Source organism: Pseudopodoces humilis, chromosome 10, assembly GCF_049639895.1.
Source record: "Pseudopodoces humilis isolate 2021_Gansu_Grassland_sample_001 chromosome 10, ASM4963989v1, whole genome shotgun sequence".
Lineage (NCBI taxonomy): Eukaryota > Metazoa > Chordata > Aves > Passeriformes > Paridae > Pseudopodoces > Pseudopodoces humilis.
Window position 1 is genome coordinate 5,325,436 of NC_142209.1, and position 26,477 is coordinate 5,351,912.

Below are 26,477 nucleotides of genomic sequence, written 5' to 3' on the forward strand. Positions count from 1 at the left end.
ATTATCAGCTGACCTTTGTCTCAGGTATACAAGTTTTTCAAATGAACACAGAGGTACAGAAAATATCATGATAGGGACAGCAGTATGTTTCCACTAAAGAGATGGAAGAAAATAGAGAAAATATTCCAAACTCTTTATAGAGATCCAGCTTTAGGTTTAGGGAAGACAGACAACCTCAAACTTTTAAAGTCTTACATTTTAACCAATCATACATTTTTTTTACGTATACATTCAAAGAAACCTTTCCTATTTATAGTATTGTTTTATTTTACCTACAATCACTTTCACTGAGGGTTAGTAATGTAAATGTAAGCAATTTGCTGTAGAAATTTCCAAACAAGATCTGCTTATGCTTTAGATGGAAAACCAGAACCAAGAAATTGCAATGCATCCCTGACTTGATGAGCTTTAGTGCCCAGAAATAGCACTCTTAGGATAATTAGTTCTGCTCATGCCTTATCTAATTACCTTAATGTAACACAAAAAAGACCCGCACTACTATTTATTCTTTTTAACTCCCCAGAGTCAACACAGCACCAAAGAAAACAGTGAGGTCACACATCTGCTTCCAAAGCAAAACAATTCCTGCAAGAACAAATTCTGCTCTCAATTACTGCTGTGAAACCTCGCTGAACATAAAACATAGCACCAACATGCTAAAAAGCTGCAGTATATTCCAGCCACTTTTATTTGCAGAGCTGACAGGAAAAAAACCTTTTTAGCATGAAACCATAGATTTTATCTGAAAATTACTTAAACACTATGTAAGGCATCCTAGAAGCATGAGACACTGAGAAAGGTCAGAGATCCCACTCAGAGAAAAATCTGTTGGAAAGGACTCCAGTATGGCATTAACAGATTCCTAAGTCCATGCATAAATAACAGCGTGTTTTGTAATGCAAAATAAATGAAAGCTAATGAGAAGGCTCACATTCCATGATTTAAATAACAATTAGAGGAACTGCTTTACTTTTTCATTATGAAAGTTAGAACGCTTTATCTCATGATCTCTGAAGTACAAATAGAAGCTCCCACACAAGCCCATAGAAAACATAAATTTACTCAAAGCCTCTCTTCCCTGATTATTAGTGAAGCCACCCATGATTAGTTACAATAAACTGGAGCTGTCATGTGGTGCAGTGAGCAGCTTTTGTAACTTTTACAAAGTTACAGTTAATGTAATGTAATGCGAGCAACCTCACATTCATCTTTAGTACAAGGATTTAACCGTGCACTGGGTTAATGTAATGGGTCTATCCCAAATTTTGCTGTACTCTTTTCTGGTTATTAAAACACCAAAATTTATGTAAAAGCAGTTGAGTCAGTACCTGTTATTTTAAGACTTATTTATATAGCAGCAGAGAAAAGGTATTTTTGCCAATGTCCTTTCACAATTACTCAGAAAATTATAAAAATGAAAATACCATTACACTCTAGAGGAAGAGCAGCAGGAAAGGCTGAGTACCTTTGAGACAAGCCTTGCAACTGAGAAACAGCATCTTTCTTTTTACTTCCAGTTGCCCAGAAAGCAAAAATAAAACATTTTGCACCTCTTTCCATAGAAGAGTACCACGTTCTGTGTCAAAAGAATGATTCTGTGCTGCACTAGTTACTCATTTTGAAGAAATCAAGAATTCCTTCATAACACTTCCTTAAATTCACAGTACTTGATGAAATGTGAAGAAAATTATCAAGCTAAAGAAACATCAACTCCTGCAATGCCAAGTTTCAAGTTTCCAAATCCAGTTCAGATGCATAACCATTACTGTGTGCTGTCCCACACCTTCATTCCTCCTTCCACCCCTACAGAATCAGCAGTACAGCATTTCTGCCTCCTCTGCCACTCATCCTGTGCTTCCCATGTCTCAAATGTGCCCTACAGTGAAGGGAGGCAACCAGGAGCTGCTGCAGAGAAACTTGTGAAGAATTATAACCAAATAAGAACCCAAGCCAAACCAGTTGTCATGAATAGAATCTCTCAAGAAATCCACCCTGGTTAAAATACTGTGTTTAGTTGTGTACAGTTAATGTTCTTGTCCCATTTGTAAACCTTGTTTGTTGTGCCCCTTGTTTACTCCGATAGTTGCTAGTTATGTTAATTACTTACCAGTTGTTGAAGTGTTTTAAGAGTTCTTAAAAGACATACCTCTACCCCTTTCCCTTACTTCCCTGGTACTATGTAACAAAGCTGCTCTCATGGGGACTGTGCCACGACGTAACAAAGTTACTCCCAGGGAGCTGTGCGCCTGAGTAATATGCAAACTAAGGCATGCGAGACACCAAAACAACGAGCTAACAAAGGAATAAAAGGACAAAGGAACGTATTCTAGCAAGCTATGATGAAAGATCATCTTCCTGCATCACATAAGCCTGCTTAAAAAAAAAAAACAACAACAACAAAAAAAACCCATCATCTTTCATCACCATGACCTAGAGGACTGGTCTGGAAAGACAAGGAGCCAGAACAAGAAGCCTCCTGGCTATTCTCATGAGGACGGAAGCCCCAGCTTTGCAGTGTGTGCTGCAAAGCTGAATTGTGCCTCCTCCTTGGAGCTGCCAGTGCGGGAGCACCAGTGGTGCAAGTGACTCCTTGGGCCCCCACCCCAGAGCTGAGTCCTAATAAAAGCATAAAACAGGAGTCTGTCTCCTGACCAATTTATTTCACAGTGACTTGAGCCTAATGAAGTAATTGGCAAATCATCTGTTTGGGAGTTCTTTACACTCTCCTCTTCCATCTTCCATGCCTATGACCATTCAATTTTTAAGACCAAATTCTGCAAATCAATAAATTATAGAGGTCACAGCTTCTAGTTGTATAAATTGGTACCTTCATCTGTGATCATCTCAGGAATGAATATTCCTCAGCTCACAACTCCTGATATTGAGATATCCTCAAATCTCAGCTGTCACCTGATTGAAGGTGTACCATCAATCCTTTGGAGGTAATTTACACCCCTTCTCTTTTTACAATTTTCAGTGATCTAACCACTACCTCCTATAATGTAAAAGCTGCAGCCAATGTGCAAAAGAAACTGATTAATACTTCTCCCCCAGATTTGTCAGAAGATTTGTAAGAAGAAATGTATACAACTAAGATGAGGATAAGAAGTGCAGAGCTGTGATGGTTGATAAGACCTGCAAGTGGAGAGGAAAACCTGGTGTCAGTAAGGAAGTCATTATCAGGATAATTTTGTTAGTATTTTCCTTCATCCTGCTAAGTTGGAATTTAAAATTAATGCTTTTCAAAAGCATTCAGATGGAGATATAAGCTTTTCCTACGACAACACACTGATTTAAGACAAGCTCTATTCTTAAGGCAGGTATAACCACAGAGAACTCCATTCTAGGATTTCTCCCAGAGAAAAAGAGCATTTATCTGACAAAATAACCTCTGTAGCTGCTTCATCCAGCTACACAAAGGAGATGCTGCTGGTGATTTGTGGCCTCTCAGCTACTCAGAGGCAACTCCTTGTTTGCATACTCTTACTTCCTTCAAGTTCTCTCACTGAGAACAACGGAAGATATTCCAAATCTTCTAATGAAATTTTTAATCTAAAAGTTACTCTTAAGTGACCAGCACACTGCAAATTCAAACTGCAGCTAAGGGAGCTTTTGTTCATGCAGCTGTACCCTAAGCATCACAAGCAGCAGAAATCACTGTCTAGCTATTTAAAGAACATTCATTTCCTCAGAATTTCTGAATACTTAGACAGTTTTGCTCAAAAATGACATACCGAATTCATATGCTGTTTGACACTGTTAAGGAGCATATTATGAATATTCATAAACTGAAACTAATCTAGTAACAAAACCATATAATTTGAAAAATACAAATCTTCTTTAAGACAACCACTTAACATTATTTTTTAATCAAAAACATATTACTTGATTTACTTCTGCCAATTTACCATAAAAGGTTATATATATATATATATATATATATATAGTTTACTTATGATTTACATTTTCACCATTCAGAAGCAATAACCTGACACAGAATGTGGTTGGCTCCATACTTTCCTGAGCCTCACTGCCTCGTTTCCCTATAGTGCTGGATCTGCATCTCTGTGGGACTCATTTTAGTGCTTATGTTCCCTATCATTTTAGACATTTAAAATATCTCTGCTCAACAATGTGTTTGTATTTAGTGTATTCCTTTGTTGCATCTAAAAATCATTGGTATGTCCCAAGAGAAGAATTCACCCTCAGTTAATCCCTACCTGAAAACCCTTTCCCCTTCCCCTATCCCATTGGCTGTAACACCCCTGTATCTCTGACCACCCCGCTCCCCCTAGTATAAGAGATAAGTCCCAGAGCATTTTTGCCTCTTTCTTGCCCCGGATGGACCACATACAATAAACCCAGGAATACTCCAAGCAGGTCTGAGCCTCCTGTGTCTAAGATACTTTTAGTCCATGTTGTATCCACTCCAGGACCCCCCTCCCCGACTGTGCTCTGTGAAGGCTGGCTCTTCTCCACGGGGGGGTAAGAACGGAGGGGTCTCCCGCAGGGATTATAACATTCCTTCTGCTAATTAGCATTGTTGTACTGTCCTGAGGTGACTTTATGATGCTGAATTGTATCCCCATTCATCTGTTTAGCCTAGAAATAAGTTCTGCACCTTTAAGGCTGGTTCCCAGAGCAAAGAGGAGGAGAAGAAACGCACAGTTTTTTTCCTCTGCATTCCTCTCACAGACTGTGTTGTCTGCAGCATGGATGGACAGCAAGACAGAGTTCTCCTTCACTTTTAGTTAGTCCTTAGCTAGCTGAAGCAGAGAAGTTCCCTGGACCGTGTTTTTCCTTTTTTCTTTGAATTGTTTGAGTCTGCTCTGGACTGAAAAGCCAGAAATACACCAACAGGTCACAACCTGGGGCCCACTGGGGCCCGGGATGCAGCATTTTCCAGCACAGGAGTGACTGATAAGAGACTGAGTGAGCCGAGCTACAATCCACAACAAAGACTTTCTAAATTTGCCATCTCTTCAGAACAGCAAGACATTCCACTGTTTAATATTATTCATTTTTCATGATTGAGAATACCTTGCTGGTTAAATAAACAGGTTTTTTGTACTTTTCTCCAAGGAAATCTTTTCCCGAACCACTAGGGGGAGGGGCCACTTGAACCTGCTCTCTAGAGGGACTCCTTTTAGAGGTTTCCTCCCATAATCTGCCCTAAACTAGGACACGTACCTAAACAGCTAAAAATACTGCGTTCACAAACCAATGCATGAGAAAAAAACCAGATCAGTATATGTGGTTGGTACAGCTATGGTCGCGTTTAAGTTTCTTAAGAGTGAGCGTTGGGGGGTTTGTTTGGTTGGTTTTTTTGCACACCTTTTAAAACCTTTTGGAGTGTTTTTTGACCTTTCTAGAAAAAACAATTTTTAAAAACAACAATTATGCATATTAATTAACAAAAATTACCCATTACCAATATTTTTACCTGACACATGCATCAGGACCAAACTATTATATTCCTGAATTTTAAAAAAATGTCTGTGTTTTAGATACTTAGTGTTTTTCTTAGGTCTAAATGAGCATTAACATCCAGTTAGGTTACCTTCATTTCCAAACTGGAATGAAAAATAGCCTGAACAGTAATTCCTGCTACATTTTAGAAAATAAACCCTCCTGTTTAAAACCAAATTATTAATAATATCTTATGGCAGCTTCACAGGTTAAAATAGTGAAAGGAAAAACTATTTCATGGCATAATCCCTTTCCAATCTGGCTTCTAGGTAGAGACTGATAAAGCCTGTAGTATTTTGACTTTTAAAAAAAAACCAAACTATTAAGAGCAAAGGACAGAGTTGATAATTTGATGCCATCTTGTGGCTTTAATTTGGTAAATTTAATTACTATCTTTTTCCTTAATAATATTTAAATTAGTCCCACAATTTCACCCAAAAATCTGAAAATTTTTGGGTAGCTTGCATGCTCCTGCCCAGAACCAGTAGAAGCAAAAAGTAACATTTGATTCTGCAAGCAGTGTTAGCAACTGCTTGCATGTATAACAGCTTCTAGCTTCACCAGCCATTGTGAGAAATCAGGTTGTGATTCGTGTCAATTGAATAGCACCCACGTATATATGTGTGTCTGCAGGCAATGTGCCCAGAGACCATGGGATTATCAGAAAGAAGAATTTTAAGAATCACCTAAAGTAAGGCATGGAAGTAGGGTTTAACAAGGTAACTATATAACAGTAAACTTTTAGCTAACAGTTTGTTTCAACAACAAAATTGTAATTACTTGCAAGTAATTAATATAAGGTTTAAGCTACCTTGTAGTATAAGTTTCAAACTATCCTTTGTACATGCTATAAATTGTGGTGTTTTTGAGTATGGAAGAATTTGTAATCACTTAAAAAGGGGAAGTAGGACTAACATGAGCTGAGAGGCTCTACAAAGGCATTTTGAAACATGCTGACTTTGAGTTTTGTAATAACTGAGGAAGAGGCCCTATGAAGACATTTTTTAGACATGCTAGTTTTAGGTTGTGAAAGGACTGAAAGAAGTCTTTCAAAATGTATGCTGACTAACAGAATATATATGCTTGCTTAGACAAACTGTATAACCGAAAGTAATGCCAGTGGAAAAAAGATATTTTAAAAGAAGAATGGGAGGCTGGAGAGACATCAGAAGACTATCTCAGACCATCTCCCCAAGAGATTTTCAAAGACCACAACTGCTGATTATGAAGAAAAGCAAGTAGAAAATAATTGAAAATCTGAGGAAGTGAAGTGGCTAGAATGGTATAAGAGACTACCATTCGAGACCTGAATTTGTGCGTTGCTTGGGACAGAGACCTCTGCGCACCCAGCACTGTCATTGCTCACCCTTTTATTGAACAAATTAATAAACTGGCTATATTGCTTGATGTATTGGCAAGTCTAGCTTTTCATTTATAAAACCATGACAGAATTCACCCAAAGACAGCTCAGTTTGTGAAGAGGAGCACAGTAAAACTTTGATTCAAAAGAGAAAGAAAATAAGTACATGTGGATAGAAAGCTTGTAAAATTTATCTTTAAGAACAGACTTCAATGTATCTATTTAATTTAGGGTACAAGAGACTGTAAAGACTCACTTTAATTACCACAACTCTGTTATAATTTCCTGACTTAAAGTACTGAACCTTTAAAAATTTTAGTAAAGCCAGCTTAAAGAACTATGAAACAACTGCACAATTAAAAAGAATACAACTTTTCTATAAATTAAATATTGCATATACCAATGTATGAACAAACAGCCAAAACAAAGGGTTGACTTCAAAGAAGGTATCTAAAAACTGGTCCAGATGCCCTACTTGAAGTCTGATAGAAATACCTGTTTCATATAAATTGGATTCAGGAAACATAGAGTTTTGTTCAAAAAATGCCCCTAGAAGCCTCGGAAAAAAATCCAAGCCTTTCAAAGAGTCATGCAAAATAATCTAACTCAATGGCTCTGCCTCTACAGCCTTCCCAATAATTCTCTGGCTTCTGTTTGCATCCAGAAAATTTTTGTGATATTTTAACTAGTGTTTCACATCGTAATTTTATTTATGCATCAAACTGGTATCGTTTATTTTCATACCTCTATGTACACAGAAATCTACATGCAGTCCCTCAAGGCATACTTAAATAATAAATTGCAAGCTTTTAACTCCCTTCCTAATTTTAAACTATACAGTAAAAAATAAAATTTGATAACAGCATCTAACTATTGTGCAAATACTTCTAATACTATACATTAATATATATTATATATTATATAATATTATAGTCACTTTTGCTTCCATTGTTTGCACTATTAATGAAAAGGTAATTTCTACTGATTATATTGTTTCAACTTCCTTATTTCCTGCAAGGGAGAGTGGGAGTTTAAGCAGAAATAAAGATAGTTTTACAGAACAAATTTTAACTGAAGAAAAGAACTCCTATACCAACTACCTAAAGAAAATAACAGCATATATTCACTTTTTTGTACTTGGACAACTAAAAAAAACCTGATGTAACAAGACAAAGAAGAACTGACAAAAAATATATAGAACTTGTTTATTTCAAAATGCAAAACTCATCATAGAAGGCTTCCAATCCTGAAATTCAGTTTCATGCCAGAAAATTCAACATCAATCTCACAAAGGTAATAGAAGCCTCATTATAGTTTCCAAATATTGAAGTACATAATAACAAATTTCACAGGTGTAAGGAAATCAGAATGAGAACAGCACTACAGGGATGGAGGAGAGGGGGAAAGGAGAACCAGGCGAGGGTAGCATAAATAAAACTGCTCGTGCCACCCAGGGACTACCCTGTGATGGCTACAGCTGGTCTGTAAGCTACATGGATAAAATGGGCCATAACAGATCCGTGCCAGACCAGCACAACCATGCCAGATAAGTACATGCCCTGTCAGTGGCTGGTCCTCTGAACTGTGCCAGCTCACTGCAAAGCATGGACTAGGGTCTCCTGCAGTAGCTAGTCTGCTGTGATTTCTAACTGCAGAAGAAGTAACTCCTGATATTAAGCAGCTCTTCAATTGATACATATCCCAGTCCAACATACGGTATTTGAGTCCACCTGACAACGCAAAGCAGAGGAGCAACAACTATGAAACTTAAGACTTTCACAGCAAGATCCATGTTGGAGTCTGAGATAGAGAGTGTGTGCCCTTGTTTCTAATACTGAGTTCTAGTATCCAAAGAAACACTGAATTTCATATAGCATGAAATTCATGAGCATGTTTTCATGGTGATACATGAGAACAAATGTTAAAGTTAGATAGAAAAAGTATAAGTGTGTAGATTAGAAAGTTTCTTAAATCACTGAGTGAAAAAGTAGTTTAGAGAGCAAAAGACAAGATGGAGGATTTAGGGTGTTGTCTCTTGTCTTTCTTCTTTCTTCTTCATGTTCTTCTCCTAGGGGTTTTTGGGTGGTAGTAAGTGATTGGATAAAAAATGCCACAGTGCAGCACACAGGTGTTGAGTCATTGAGTCACTAAGAAAAATAATTTAATAACATCTGCTGCATCTGTTAATTTGGTAAACAGACATATAAAAGACCTTGAAAAGAATCTTCGTTAGCCATTTTACCCCGTTCTATCATAGTGCACATAGCTCCTTGTACCTTGTAATGCTGATAAGGAAAGAATAAACAACTGAGACTGAACAAGAGAAAACTGCCTCCCTCTCGTCAATCTTCAGTTCAAAGGGAAAAAGAACCTAACCCAAAAGTCCTTAATGGGACAATCCACATATTGGGGCAGGGGTTCCTCAGCTCCTAGGATTGCCACCACTGGGAGACCCACAACTCCAAGCACTATAACATCCATTGGTGCTGGCACAAGTAAAAGACTGGGGGATGCAGGCCCTGTTCAAAGTGGCAAACATGGCTAACTTGACCCAAAGATATTCAAAGATCAAACAAGGGGTCAAAGAACCATACCTGCAATTTATAGAAAGACTGCAGGATGCCATAGAAAAGCAAACTGTAATTATTAAGGCTAGAAATCAATTAATATTACAATTGGCATGGGACAATGCTAATGAAGATTGCAGAAAAATCATAGAACTGTTGCCGAATGGAAATCCATCTTCAGATAAAATGATAAATACCTGTTCTAAAGTTGGATCTGAATCCCATAGCATGTCTTTGTTAGCAGATTTTATTGCAGCTGCTGTAAGACTGCCACCCCATTGCTACAGGTGTGGACAGCAAGGCCACATGAAAGTGAACTGTCCCCACAAACATATTCTACTAGGAACATTTCAAGGACAAAGGAATGTAAACGTAATAGGGAACTGCAACTGATGTGGGAGACCTGGCCATGTGGCCAGGCAATGCAAATCCAGAATTCATGCTAATGGACAACTTCTTAAGGACCTGGGAAACTGGAGACTGAGTGCAAGAGGGGGATGCGCACTGACAGAAGCATCTTCCCGCCTTCCTGTGCAAGCTTATGTGACCAACTCACAGGAACAAAAAGAGGATCAGCTGGAATGGATGTTTCCACCTCAATCCCAACTATAAGCACATTAAAGGTACATAAGGCTTCTCTCAAGGCTCAGGGACCCATAGGGAGAAGATTGAGTGCACTGCTGATCGTAAGATCCAGTGCCACTCTACAAGGTATTTTTGTACATCCAGGTGTAACAGACTGATTATACAGGACAAATACATGCTTCGGTATCAACCCCTACTTCTTCCATGACTATCCCTGCTAAAACCCAAATTACTCCACTCATCCCTTTTAATTCTTCTGTCCCCAAAACAGACTCTAGGGTGCAAGGAGACTGAAGCTTCGTGTCAGCAGAACCCCAGGTGTACTGGACTCAGGTCACATGTGATCAAAGACCTAATATGGTTTGTACCATCATGATGCCTCAGGCAAGTCCCTCGCACATAAAGGTCAGTGGAGTGATTGACACTGGGGCAGACGTTACCATCCTTTCTGCCAACATCTGGCCTCCACAGTGACCTAGCATGGCTGTGGGATCTGCTGTTGCTGGTCTCAGAGGGACCACACAGAGCTGCTTGAGTAACAGACCTATATTGGTCAATAATCCAGAGGGTCAGACAGCCATGATTAGGCAATACACCACCATGGCAGCACTTAATCTGTGGGAGAGGGATGTTCTGTCAGCATGGGAAGTCCGGGTGGGGATGGATTTTTAATGGGGGCCAATGTATTGAAGGGCAGAAAACACCCCACAATTGGCACCCTTATTTAACATCCTTAGAGGTGATCCTGAGCTAATTTCTCCCAGAAAATTAACCCCAGTGGCAAAAGCCACTCTCAGAATAGTAAAGCAGGCCATAATAAATAGACAAGTTCCCTGGATATGTCTAGAGGTGTGCATTATTGTATTTATTTTCATCGTTGATTTTCACCCTACCAGTATTATTGGACAGTCTCACCCATTGCACATTTTAGAGTGGATTCTTCTACCTCATCAGCCTAAAGAGACGGCACCTACCATCTTCGAGTTGATTGCACAATTAATCATCAAATACTATCAGAGATGTTTACAATTAAATGCAAGAGATACTTCCAAATTTATTATACCTGTGCCACAAAAACACTTTGAATGGTGCTTTGCCAACAGCACAGCTTTACAAAGGGCCTTGCAAAATTTCTCAGGACAAATTACTACCATCTACCAAGCCATAGATCACTACAGTTGAGTGGGACCACTGCACTATCTCTAAAGCCACTGAATAGTCACACACCCCTAAAAGGCATTACAGTATTCACAGTGGTTCTGGGAAAATGGGGAAAGCCACTGTAACAAGGAAAGAGGAAAGTGGATGGCAAACTGGAAGGTTGTGAGAATGGATCACCTCAGCTGGAGGAGCTACATGCTGTAGCTATGGCTTTCCAATGTTTTCCCCATATTCCTATTAATATTGTGACTGACTCTGCCTACACTGTTGATATTACACAGAGATTAGACCGAGCACTATTAAGAGAAATTGACAATGCACCACTATTTGACTTACTAAAAACCTTGTTGCACACCATCCAGGCCATAACTTGCCCTTATTATATCTTACACATCGAAAGTCATACAAATTTACCAGGTTTAATTGCAGAGGGCAACGCTCAAGCAGATTAGCTAGCTAGCCCTGCTTGGACAGCACCACAGCCAGACATGCTTGTACAAACAAAGGCATCACACACCTTTTTCCATCAAGGTCTTTGAGCCCTACAACAACAGTTCCTGCTGTCAAACACAGAGGGTTGTAATATAGTTAATACCTGTGCTGACTGCCAAGGTCACACTGCACCACTACAGATGGGAGTTAATCCTCGTGGTCTGCAGGCTTTACAGATCTGGCAAACTGATGTCACATATATCCCTGAATTTGGCCATTTAAACTATGTGCATGTATCGATCGATATCTTTTCATTGGCTATATGGGCTTCAGTACGCACAGGGGAAAGGAGTTCAGATACCACTGCACATTGGTGATCAGCCTTTGCTGCTTTAGGTATTCCCCATACCATTAAAACAGACAATGGCCCTGCATACATCTCATAAAATACAAGACAATTCCTACAGCTCTAGGTGTGTTACACCACACTGGTATTCCCCACTCACCAACAGGACAGGCCATTGTGGAACGTGCCCATGGCACTTTAAAATGTATTCTTGATAAGCAGAAAAGGGGAATGTCTAGTGAGACCTCACAGAGTAAAGTGGCTAAAGCTATCTATACCCTAAACCATTTGACAGTATTAGAAAATTTATATATATATCCCAGTCCAATATATGGTATTTGAGTCCACCTGGCGACACAATTTTGAGAAGCAAGAACTATGAAACTTAAGACTTTCACAACAAGATCCACATACTGCGGCAGGGGCAGGGAATCCAGTCATTTTAAATCACTTTTTATCATTACAATCATCCAGTGATGCTCAGTTGCCCAAACCCAAGGTACTGGTGCGAGACATTATCACCAATAAATGGGAAGGTCATTGGGATCTTATTATTGGGGATGTGGGTACGCTTGTATCTCCATGGCTACCGGAACGCAATGGGTACCTGCCAGGTGCATATGCTGTGCTCTACATCCTGCTCAGGACCACAAGCAACATCTTCCTAATGGCCCCTCAGCAGTTGTCATGGAACAGTGATTGAAAACACTTGAGCACCTACTGCATGGAAATCTGAGACTCCTGAGGTGGCAATTTGTTTAAGAATTTTATCTATTTAAAGATATGAAGATTTAAGGATTTTATCCATTTAAGGCCATGAATCCCAAACCCGAACGAAGACAAATTGTTTCTTCTGTTCCTTGTTTTTTCTGATGGTTCTAAAGTTGAATTTTTTTCTTGTTTGTGAACAACAACAACAAAGTTGTAAAATTGTAACTTCTGAGTAATTAGCCTTTGGCATGCCAGCTTGAAAGATTGTATTACTGGTGATCTCACTTGACAACTCCTAGATGTGAGTGTTACAACTCTGATAATACATGGGATACATCACTGACTGGGGGACTAGCCAGTTAGGCAGAAAGCCTTATTCAAACTAGGCTCATCATTTGTGTCATCATGTCATCCTATTTAGAAGGGGTCCTGCAGAAGATGACAAAGAACACTTTGCATTTTTAAACAGAAAAAGGGGGAACTGTGACAGCTACAGGTGGTGTGTAAGCTGCACAGATAAAATTAGTCATAACGGACCCCAACTTGACCAGCCTAGTTCATTAAAGAGAAGTAAATGAGTCCCTGGGTAAGACAATGATAGGTTGGATTAGAACTTAAACAGTGGACCCCAGCAATCCCATTCAAGACTGAAGGCAGACATCTAATTGGCCAGCAAGCTAGCAGTGTTAAGACCCCAACCAATCAAATGTTTAAGTGTGGGAATTTTGAAGCCCCTATATAAGAGGGTATCCATCAATAAACTTTGGCTGTTGTCGCATGAACTCAGTGTGTTCAGTCATGTGTCTGTCTCCAAAACTACGACACTACCCAAACTTTTAACACTTGTTGTACCTACCACACCATGTAAATTAAACTTTCACTTAAAAATCTGGTCCTTTATTAATCCATTACAGAACTAAAACTGACCAGATTATTCAAATTTGGAAACCCTGACACTCTTAAACATGCCATTAACATAAACAGAACTGATGGGTGTTTTCAGTAGCAGGTTAGACCTGGCAATAAATGTCATTGAATGAAAAATATTCACTGCAATTTCTTGTTCATTACTAGGTTAGAAGAAATTCACTTTAAACTTGACTGAATTAACTGGACTAGTTATTGATATCTTAGGAAATATTCTGGTTCTGAAAAGGAAACAAACCAAATCACAACTGAATCTAAACAAACTGTAGTGATTAGTGAGGAACTAGGGACAAAAGCGTATAAAAAAGCTGCAATAATAACAGTAACAAAAATCACTGAAGAGGCTTTTGAAAATAACTAATCAAAGCCACAACTACTGAGATGCTTTAAAACCATTAGCCCCAAAGTTAAGCTATCCAACCCCTCTGAAGAGTCGTCTCAGAAGTGTTCTTCTGAGCTCTTCCCACCTTTATCATATATCAGAATATATATGCACCACAGAAAATCTGTAAAATTAAGAACTTTGTCTTGAACTTACATGTCACAAATTCAAACTGTTGCTATAGAAATAGCAATGTTTGAGCAGAAGAGGGATACTGGTGATGAAGATTAAATATGTAAGGACTTCCATTTTCCTGGGGATAAGCTGCTTTCATTGAAAACAACTCTAAATCCTGAGAACTCCAGAGGACTTTTTTTGTTTGAAAAATAAAAGCTTGTCTATACCTACCTATGTTCATTTTAATGACTCATTTCCTTGAACTGAGTGGAAAGACAAAGGCAATTATCACTAAAACATTTTCGCTTAGAATTCTTTTTCGTTTGGGTTAGTTATCTAAGCCAGCCTCATACATATTACTTGGCAGCCAGGAAGCGTTTTGAGAAGCACAGTTTGAGTATTAAGGGATTGTTTCATCTTTCTCAAAAGCCAGGTGTAAAGTTTCTATACTACTGGTTTTCTGTGTGCCACAGTCAGCCCAGGACACATCAGTTCAATGGAACTGGAATTTGTATCTAATTGTGAATTTACTGCAATTGGCTGAAGTTTGAGTCTCTAACTTAAAACTTCACATATTCTGGACTATCTAGTTCCAATACTGCCTCTAATAACAGGGACTAGTGCCTCACAGGAAATGTTTTTTATCAGAAATATTAGAATAAGGGGCTCAAGCAATCCATTTGCACAACAGCACAACTGGCCTGCAAATTCCAAACATAGAGAGCAGCACTATTGTTTTTGTGTTCAGATTCAGCTTTGGATATGGGATTCCAGGGAACAGTCACATTTATGTTACAGAAAATGCTGCTCAGTACAGAGCAGCAGGAAGACCCCACCTACACCTGCACTCAGTGAGCAATACATGAACAAAGGTCTAAGTGACCTCAGAAAGGTTCCTTTGCAACTTCTGGAAAAACTCATGAAATGCTTTGTGTGAGAAGAATATTTTTAAAAGCTCTGCAGGTGCCTACACAAATACAGATGGATCCTTGACTTCTGTATGAAAATTTCTCCCCAAAAAAATCCCAAAATGAATCAAGACCCAAATGACTGAATAACTTTGTGGGATGCTGTCAAACATCTCAATGCAACAGAAACTGCTGAGGCTTTTTCCAGTCTTCCCCTGCTTATATTGACTCCCATTGCAAGAATATAAGGGACGCTGGATTAGAAGTCTAATACACGAGCAGCTATTAAAGACCTTGGGTTATTTCATGATTGCTTGTTCAACAAATTTATCCACCACCAGTTGTTCCCAGTTGTACTTCATCCTGATGTGATCTTCTCCTTTCTGTTCACTGAGAAGTAATTTTAATATTATTCTTCTGTACCTCACCAGCTTTAGCAATCCCAGCACTATGCTTATGTATTATATTATGTTACAAGAAAACACAATTATCATGGGTGGTCATGGGAAAAGAGATGAAAGCCATTTTCCAAGTAATCATCCGGCAAGACTTAAAATATCTGGGGACAGTCCTGAAACTGAATTCCTTGAGGAGCCAATGTGCAAAGCTGAACAGTAGAGCAATGAACTCCAAGTTGTTTGTGATGCCTAGAAAAAAACACTGCTGAGTTCAAACATATGTTTTTCAGGATCAAAAGCTTTAGCTGCTGCTATAAAAAAATCTAACAAACAAGCCAAGAGATGAGGGCTTGAGTGATGACAGCAATGGATGTGAGCATTCAAGGGACTGAAACCACTTAGATATGGCTATTTTGAAATGCCACAGGCCAGAAAAAGGACTAAAAAATGTTCAAAATGCAGAGTGCCTTGTACTCCAGGCTTCCTTGATGAACAACAGCTCATACGCTATGCAAATTCAGCTGAAAAAGCAAAGATACTTTTTCTTAAACCCCAAAAAGTGATGATTGTGAGATTTGTTGTAACTCTAATAAACTGCTGGTAATACTAAATGACAGGTTTGCAGTCAGCTGAGCAACACAGGTCATGAAACCTGTGCTATCTCAGATTTTCTTCTCAACTCTTCTTGTACTTTTTTACTTTGTGACTTTTACGCAAACACCCCAAGAGATTCTTGTGGGATGCCCACTGCTTCAACAGCTACAGCAAAGTTAAGTGACAGAACAGTAGGTATAGACAAAAAGGAAAAAAAAAAAAGTATATTTGTAGGAATTGTCTATGTCATTTGCAAACAGAGTAGTGCAACCCTAGCATGACATTGGATAAAGCCCTTGGATGAACAAAGTGTCTTGTTCAGACAGAGCAGATTCACTGTCTTCTGCCTATTTCTTTTATCATCATCTGGTGCTGATGATAAAAACTATTGACAAGATACTGAGACACAAGAGAGACCTGTACAACATGTGACAAGCAAGTTAGAGCAGTAATTCTCTGCAGAAATTTCTGAATTTCAGTCCAGCACAAAAGTGTTAATATTTCTAGACTTGCACATGCTGCAATTATCCATACCGTGTAATTCCCCCAGATGGGGAAAAAACTGGATATTTTAATCTGCTTACAAGATATCCAGAATTCTGTCTCTGAATATTTGTCCTGCCCCAGCTGCCTCAGTTCAGAAGTTCAGTTTTAGTTGTCATATGGGGAAAAAGAAGTTAAAATTAACCAAAGGAACACCACAATTCACAGACCCCCTCAGATCCTGTCCTGGTCCTATTCTACAGCTATTATTTATTTAACTCATTTTAAAAAACAAAAAACCAAACCAGACTGAAAGGAAGAAAATATTTTGTCTACCACGAAGACAGAAAGTAAATCAAATCAGGATGCAAGCCGAGTTTTCTTGAGGATAGGGGTGAGAAGACAAGGGTTGAAAATACTTTTTTTGCTTTATAACACTGTAGCTAAGCACTTCCTGATCACAGTGGCAGCAAAAGGTATCATTTCTCCTTGATAAGAACGCAATTTGGTCATTTCCCCTTTTCTCAGATGCTGAACTTCAGCTTTGCATTTACAGCTTGTTCAACTGGAACAGCCTCTGTGAAATGTTTATCAAGCACATACACACAGCATATGCCAGGTTAAAATGCAGGGGAACAGTAACAAAAGCTTCAAACAAAGCTTTCTGCACCAAACCCACCTCCACCTGGGGATTGGACTTCTCCCATACTGCCAGACTAGACTGTGTTCCCCATCTCCTTCCCTCATGTGCAGCCCCAGAACAGTCCTTGTTAACAGGCTGATAATGTGTTCAGAGGAACTGAGCCAAGATCAGATTTTATCACAAGAACCTGGAAAATTTTACCCCGAACACATAGTTACCGGTCATGTTATGAATGAACTTTTATTTCACTAGAAATACTAAATCAGAGAAACCAGCTGTTGTGAACATAATACTTTACATTTCCAATGGCCAGGCTTGCTAAAAGGTGCCCTATGAAAAAGCCTGATTTTGAAAACTATTATGGTCAGAGCTGACATTTGATTGCAATGTTCCTTTCTGCCCCATGACTTTACACATTTGCATCAAGTAAAACAAAAGATCTCAACTCAAAGAAAACACATCTATTTTTAGATTGAAATGTTTATATTCAGATTCCAACAATATAAACATATCTTTGGAAACATTTTCCCACATTTTCAGACGGGACATGGAGGCAATTTGGGATTCAAAAGAATATACACACAAACTTCAAACAAAAAAACCAAGTTTCTAAGCAATGTATGAATAGTACCTCAATCTTAATATTACACTTTAGGAGTTACCTGCAGCGTCCCATAGGTAAGCATAGATATTTAACATAATAAAACATCATTGAAAAAAAAACTTGTGCCTTCAGTGTCCTCAAATGACTACTCCCACCTAGAGTCAACATCATTAACCTGTTTTTCTCAGTACAATATTCTGAAGTTAGCATTTCCAAAATTTGTAGTAATAGCATTCCTCTTGCACCAGCCACAGCAGCTCTGACAAAAACTGCCTTTTAGACTGCTTCTTCTTTTGCTGCAGGATGTAGAAGTTTCATATGCAGCATCATAATCAGACACCCCAAATAAAAATGCAAAGGGTTTGGTGATGTTATGTGCCATTTATCACCCTGTCCTCCAGTTCTCTCTGCCTCCAGCTTTCCCTGTGAGATCCATCCCAACACATACCTTTCATTGCAGAACTCTCATTCCAGAAGTCTGTTTTAATTAAAATATTCTTTTATTTACAATTAGGAAGGAGCACTCAAATTAGACTAAAACATTTATTATTCCCCCTTCTTCAAGAAATTTCCACTGAGAGCAACTGCGTAACTATATATGGCCTGAAGTTTCCCTCCCTGGGTACAGATTTAAACAGATGGAAATGTTAAAGTAGTTTGCAGGTATCACTACTATGGAGCACAAAATCATACTACTGTACATGCCAGCAGAAAGCCACCTGAACCCAAAATTCTGTATTTCCTCAATTAAGCCTTTATACTTATCCTATAGATTCCAAAATTCAAGAAAATAAAACCCAACCTAATAAACCCCCAAACAAAACAACAAATTTAAACCTTCTGGTTTATACCCAGAGAACAAAGACACAATATACATTAAAGTTTCAGTTGTCTCCATTTCAGGAGAAGAAAGCCTGGTTCTTTGCCAAAAGTAATACAGCCTTTGGACATGGATGATTCCCTTCAAAAAGAAATCACATAGGGAGACCAAGCAACAGAATCACAATATTAATCATCACCTAACAAAGTCACCTGGGACAGAAAAGCATTCTAGTCACACATCACAGATTCATATATTGAGGACAAACAATAGAAGAATATATACTGTATTTGCATCACAGCAACAAAGCCTTCTATTTGTGTGCTTCTTGAGAAATAGAGATGTTTAAAGAAGTGTCTTCAAAGTTCTTAGAGCTAGCATGGCTTCAACAGGATCTGTGTATTATTGCTAAAATACCATACACCAGAGAGATTGTGCAAATGGTTGTTAGTATTGGTATCCTGAAGAAACATATCATTCATACTACCCTGCTGGAGCATATAAAAGCTGATGATACACGCCCATATTAAAAACTAACTAGTAGCAATAAATCATGCATTAAGTTAAAATACAGGAAGGCTTCTGGCTATATCACACAAGAGGAATTTTTCCATTTGGCCTTCTGCCTCTACTTTCAGTTTCATTTGGCATTATATCTAAATTCCCCATTATTCTTCTCTCTTTAGTAAAGAAGATTAAATTAAGCCCTTCTCAAAGCACTAAGATGACAGCATTCAACTTTAATTTTTTTTCATTTTACACACAATCCATACACTAGAGAGACTAATCTCCAAGCTTCTAGCATTGCATTAGGAGAACTGGTTTATCACACAACTGTTCTCAGCTATATTTTTGGTAGTGTAGAAATGCATCCTTTTAAATAAAGGTCAACTGACAAGGTCTCACATAGTCTGGGGCCATCCTATTCAAGATGAGGACAGGATAAGGGATCTACAAAACCAACAGATTTTAGGATCTTTCTATTATGCATCAGGCTTCATCCATCGCTGCAAAAACATGCTTCATCCATCACTGCAAAAAAATAACCTGACTAAATGAGCAGACTCAAAAATGCATTGCAAAATGGGTTCTGAAAGTTTTCAAATGGCTGTGCCCTCTTGCTCTGTAAACACACACATGCACAAATTCATCTTTAAGAACCTCCCACTGTGAATAACCACCAAAGATGACAGACTGCCACTCAGCACATTCACAGGTGAGGTTCACTACAACCACTATTTCTGCTCCTCAAGTGTTAGCAACCATCAGTCATCCATGATGATCCTGGGGATTTCACAGTTTATCTGAAGGAAATTTGCCATAAGCAGCAAGACCTCCTCAGCTCTCCTTCAGCCTTCACATCTGTTCTGGTTCTCCAAATAGCTGTTTCACCTTTGAAAAATCTATGTCAGTGATAAAAATAAGTAAATTATTTTTTTTTTTTTTTTCTACAGTAATGTGTTGCAAAGTAAAATCCCCTCAGTTCAGAAAACTGAACATTTAAGTGGCAGGAAATAAAAATGAGTAAACCACTAAGAGCAGACAATGTTTTGGAAAAGAGTTAGGCTTTCAATGCCAAGACTTCAGTGAGAGAAAAAAAAACCAAAACAACACAAAGTGTAACAAGATTCCTCTGTTATGACACCCTGGAACTTTCTGTACATGCTTAGGATGGCTTTACCAATCAAAACCAGACTCAATTTCATAGAGACTCATCCAGTAAATTCCTTGTCTTAATCAGGTCATGCTCTTCTTTTATGAGAAGAACACCAGAACAAAATAGCAGCACTACGTTTTGAGCAAGGCCAGCAGACAAACTTTACCTGTAACTCAATGGGCTGATAAGACGTATACAGACCAGAGACCTCACACACAGAGACCAGTGCTTCCAAAAAGACATTTTGAAAATGTAAGGAAAAACAACTAATCAAGAGTTAATGCCAGACTACATACTATTTCTTTATTTCACAGGTTCTGCATTGGCATATTCCTGGGGGAATGAATATGTGCCTATTCTGAAGGAGGAGCAAAAATCCTTATCTCCTCCAACAGACATTTCTGTCACTGACTAGCGCCTAGTTTGAAGAAACACATCTGAAGGCACTACCACTATGAAAGCTGTTTTAAAAAAAATCTTATTATTGCCCTCATATCTCAATCTGCTGGGATCAGATACTTCCAGGTAGCATATTTTCCATTCGAGATGATGAAGATGCATCAGATTTCACAATTTCCTTAGCTCAGGGCAGCTTCTCAGAACCATTGCTCGCTTCCTTCCTGGGCCAGCAGGCCTTCAGCCACAGCACTGCTACCCAACATGGACCTGCTATTTATAACTCCTGCAGACATCTCATGGATGCCTCAGCATTGTTCCAAGAATGAGCACGCAATTCTGCACAGAGTCATCACAGCTTAGGAGCTCCAACCACACGGAATCTGAGGGCTGCACCAGCCTGCTCAGAACAGGCTGGTGCATCTATTCCCACACGGTCGACATTCCACAAGGCTCAGGAGATTGTATACATTATCCTGTTCATACACAGATCCAATTTTACTCTGGCACTGGTCCCAACCAACCTGCCAGGGAGAGGAGAACAGAGATTCCACAGAGTTGCTCTAACCTTTCCTGCTGCACCCAATGTTTCCCACTTCACTGACGTATCTCCTTGCTCACTCCCCTCCTCCCATGCACCTCAGATAAGTGACATTTAATTACACAGATTAAAAAACCTCTTCCCCTCTTATCATTGGGAAAACACAGCATAAGAGTACAGATACTGGCACATTGTAAGGAAAAACAGAAGAAGAAAAAACCCAAAGAAAATGGCAAATGTAAATTTTTCACAGTAGGGAAACCTTCTTATGAGGTGACCTAGATTCTCAAACAAAGGGATTCCCTTCCTGTACTGTATCCAGGCCTTATTAAACTAAGAAGGAATTTTTATTCTATTTATTACTTTGCTTGTTCACCTAGGAATGCAATAGAAGGGCTTTTTATATTTGGCAAAATAAGGAACACCAAGGCAAAGACTAGGATGGAGATCCAAAGGTATGAGGGTAACAAAAAAAAAAAAAGACAACAAAACAAAAGAAAACAGAAAGATTTGACCTTATCAACGGTTCAATCTTATGATATGCAGTGCAAACCATAGTACCTGCACATTGATAAAACAAGTATACATTAAGCAAAACTTATAGAAAAAGTAATTGTAGAAGTCTGAACATTTGATTACACAAATCCTCAAAAGGAAAAGACATCAAAGAATCCACAATATGCAATCCATCACCCAAGTTCATGAGATTTTGTGGGGATTTTAAGAGGATGACAGGTTTTTGTATGTTTAAGAAGGGGTGGGTTTTTTTAGATGAAAAATATTCTCTATAAACTTACTATAGCAAGACAGATCAGCAATAGAACTCTTTGCGGATGCTGATTATGAACTGCAAGATTATATACCTATTCTGTATATATATACACACTTCTATATACCTATATTTCTGTTATTATAAAACAGAAAAATATCATCTTGAATTTTACACCTAATTTTATGAATTCAGCATTTTTATATTAAATACAACCAGTATTTTTTCTGTTACAGACACACCTCCCTACAGAATGCATTAATGATTATTAATATTATGTGTTGAGGTGGAAAGAGGCAAGAGAGCTGTCTCTGATTTCTTCTTCTGTTAGAAGCCACTAGATTACAGAAAAGAAACCACCTGGAATTTCAGTTTGAAATATAGATTAAGATAGCAGAAAATAATAAAAGTTCTCTAGTTCTCAATCAATATTCTCTGTCAATTTACATCATACAGACCAGACACTGAGGATTTCTCTAAATCAAGTATTTGAGGTCTAGGAGTCCTAGTTACTGACTCTACATTAGTAATTTATGTGAAAAAAATCCTTAGGCTCATGAAATTAATGTAGAGTTTTACACAGATTACAGAAGGAATTATGAACATTAGGAGTTATTCAGACAAAATCCATGATTTCTTTATCAATTCCTTTTCCTTGGAAACCACTCAATGAATGGTATAATTTAATTTTAATGTAAATTTTAGAAGCGGAAAGTCTACAGCTTAATCTCCACTGACTGGGAACTACAACAAATTGAGGGAAACACGAAAGTGGCACAACATTCGGTAAAACCAGGGACATGTCCCCAGCTGGCCAGTCAGGCTGGTTGATATGCACAGTGTTTGGAGGAATTTTAGTTCCTCCAACATTTCAAAAAAAGGGCAATAGGGAATTTCTCTTTAAAGGGATTTATTCTCCATTTTATGATCCAAGTTTTCTGTTGGCTATGAACAAATATTGCTGAAATTTATTAAATGAATAAGACCTCTTGAGTCACTGGAGAAAGGATTTTTTTCCACAGATTTTGATGGTTTTCCTAGTTTAAGCATCTGTGCTTGAAGAAGAGGATTCAGGCATTTAAGGCACTTGCTAAATCTTTGTTATTTCTGCTGTAAACCTTTCATGTCTCCTAGAATTAGCTGTAAATGAGGATACCTACAGGATGGAGCTGTAGGAATTAACATACTAAAGCTACTGAGGAAATGTGACAGGTGGAAAGAGTCAGTACAGGTCTCAACCCCAAGTCACAGGAAATTCTGATAGCTCTGAAGGTCCAGTTCTCCAATTTCACATTATTTAACATTCACTGAAACAAATGCTTCACCAATTTCAGTACTAAAAATTTTTGAGGCTGACAAAATGCCTTCATATTCCAGAACAAACCATATCCATGAGGAAAAAAATTTAGTGAGAGGAGGAACAGTTGGAGTTGCTAATCTCTTAATTGGTCCCACACAAAAATCTATGTAGCTCCTCCAGCATGGAAGAGTGCTGGGCAGATGTCTGCATCCTTTGCTGAACCTGATGAGCCAAGACTCTAAGTTATGGCAGAGAAGTGTGGGATGCCTCAAGAGCCTGAGGATAGCCTGAGGAAAAAGGGGCAGAATATGAAGGAATCAGGCAGAGAAAAGGCCTGGATAGGTGGCAGCAGCTGGAACAAGACATTTTCCTTCCTCAGCATAAAAGCTGTTGCCTGTTATCTCCAACAGGATTCCATCTTCCTTCATTCCATCTTCCACGCTTTGAAGTTGGATATTGATTACCAGTTCTTCCACGAGAGTCTCACTTTCTTTAAGAACTGGAGTTTTTATTTCTAATTCTCATGCTGGGATTGTGAGGGTGGGTGTTAGGGGTACCTTGATCATACAGTGCAGACCAGTAAATGAAACAAGCCATGAGGTAAGGGGGAAAACATCAGCCCATTTCCCACCGTAAACTGCCTGTGAATTTTTGGTACTTCAGCTGCTTGGCCTCCTCTCCCCTGCTGTGCTGAATCAAAGCTTCATAAAGTTCCTGCTCTTCTCAGAATGCAAAAGCAACACTTTTGACAGGCAGAAAATATTACTGCTGGCACTGTCTTGTCAGTTCATCAGGGGAGAACCACACAACCAAAAATCCTGCACAATACAAATGAAATTATGTCGTCCATCTGCTGGAAGAATAAAATCTGCACTTAGCACTTGAGATCAGCAATAATTGTATGCAACGCCTGGGCAAGATATGAAAAATCAGAATACAGAAGAAAGATATGATAAAGCAAACAACACAGTATTGAAGAAAGAAACACATCTTGAAAGTAGTCCAATATACATTTGCATGATACACAAAATCCAAGCAGACCAAAACTTTGTATTTTGTATTTTGGCTTTTTGAGTGAATTTTGAGGCACTCCAAACCAGTGTTCCTCTAAGAAAGCTGTGATAGGAGAACAGACTGAATTCTAGCTGGACACCTAGAACATCAGTTTACTTAATAAAAAAATACAAGCTTTAAAATTATAGAACATCTCCTTGAAATGCTTCCCAAGAAACACCTTTCTGACTTGAAAACATCACTTGGACTTTTCCCCTTTCTCACAACTTTGTGAAGTTGGGGATGTGCTTATATTCCTTACAGAATAAAACTATAATTATCAACTATATAAAACTTGATGCATGTTTCATAATACTTGGGAACTTTTTCCAGTTCTCTAGATTGACCTATATTGCTGCATTCAAGTTCTAAAGTTATGACACTCAGTAATTAATGAAATCACCAAGTTTATGGCTTGGGTATTATTAGAACAGAGTGCAAAATCTTGACCATTTATAAAAAATGCATGAAGTGTAAAAGCTGGATTTCACTACCAGATAAGCAATGGTGAAAATCTACTAAGCAAAATAAGGCAGCCAATACTGACACTTGTGGTCATTTCTAGATTGTTATTTTTCATTCACTTACAAACATGTCTGGGATAGCTAAGAAACATGTTGGGATATCAGAGTTGCCAAGCAAATTCCAAGTATTTGCCAACCCTGTCTCCACTCTAGATGAACTTTCTGGAGAAGTATTATTTTTGAAGAAAAGAGCAGAATGGCCACTGGCCATATACATAATAATTCTCAACATGGAAAATTAAAACTAAGCATTTATGAAGCTCTGTATCAACACATTTCCAGAAGGTAAAAATAAAGTTTAAAAACAAGAATAACCAACCTTGAAAACGTTGCCATTAATCATTCTGAGCTGTCACTTGAAAGGTTTTCAACACATTACAGTTGATATAATACTCCATTTTACTATGATAAAATTAACTTTGCAAAGTATTCATGGAGTATCCAGAAAGCATGGGTTTCCATAAGGGAAATAGTGATAGGTTACCTGTGGCCTAAGTATTTAAACTCTAAAGGGGCTTGTGCCAGCAGGCAAAGTTACCAAGCAGTATACATGCCTGACTACTGCAATTACTCCAAATTAGCTTGAGGAATTTCTGCCAATGTTGTCAAGACAGAACTTTACTGAATGGCTTAACCTAAGAGTTAATTATAAAACCAGTCAGACAAAACTCTGCTGACACCCTCTAAAAACAACACATAAAGAGTTTTTTAAGTTTTTTAAAGAAAGTATTCCTAACCACCACAAATTTGTTTTGCATTGGTATATTTTGCTCCGTTCCAACTGGTCATGTGCACAGGGTATTGTGAGCAGCCTTCTCCTCTCCCTCCTGATCTGTCTGCAGGACATGCTGAGCAATCTGGTTCCTGGTTACAGTAATTCTGTCTATTCGTCACACAGGCCGTACATCTTTACTTACTCCTTGGACCCTTAATAGGTGGCAGCCTTTCAAACACTAACATTGCAGCTTCTAATTTTGGATGTAACCATAGTAACATTACAGAACACACTACTCCCTGCATTGAGAACAAGCAGTCAACTGACCCTTCGCACTGAAACTGGGCTGAAGAAATGCTCATTCCAACCTCCAACTCAGCAAGATTACCAAAACCTGCAGCTCCTATTTCCAGTCCAAAGCAAGACCAGCCCTCCTGAAATACCCACAAATGCACAGTATCACAGGAAAGTAACAAAGAACAAAGTGCTATAAAAGAAAAGGAAATTCTTCTCAAAACTTTGACTCTAAAGCCAAATCAGTCAGTCCCAGATGGAAAGCAGTACAAAAATAAATGTTTTTTCTTACTTTTCGATAAGATGAGAAAAGAACTGCTCATACTTTATTTGGGAAAAAAAAAAAATAAAGAATGAACAAAAGAAATTGGTCATTAATATTTAAGAATTCAATACTCAATTTGTTCACAATGATGACAATTTTTACACATACCAACAGACAACAGCTCTGCCTGAATTTCACAGGCTACACACAAGGGATATGGCCATTTAATTAAAAGCCAAAGCTGATGTCTGTTCCCTTCTAAATTTTCTTTAAAAAGGATTCTCTTTAGAAAAACAGCCCTTGGGATTTTTGTACCTTTAATATTTACTAATGAGAATTTATAGAAAAATAAAACCAGCTCTTCCAGTATAATACATAAGCATCCTACCTACAGCTCCCAAGCTTTAGGAACCAGGTACAGTGAAAAAATAGCAAATAAATTAAATTTAAACAGCA

General features: G+C 38.3%; 1 protein-coding gene across 1 annotated transcript in view; it reads right to left on the minus strand.

Annotated features, from left to right (window-relative positions):
• The window catches only part of CDC73 (cell division cycle 73), a 118,458-nt gene that overhangs the window by 19,855 nt on the left and 72,126 nt on the right, over positions 1-26,477 (minus strand). The gene's annotated exons all lie outside the window — the stretch shown is intronic.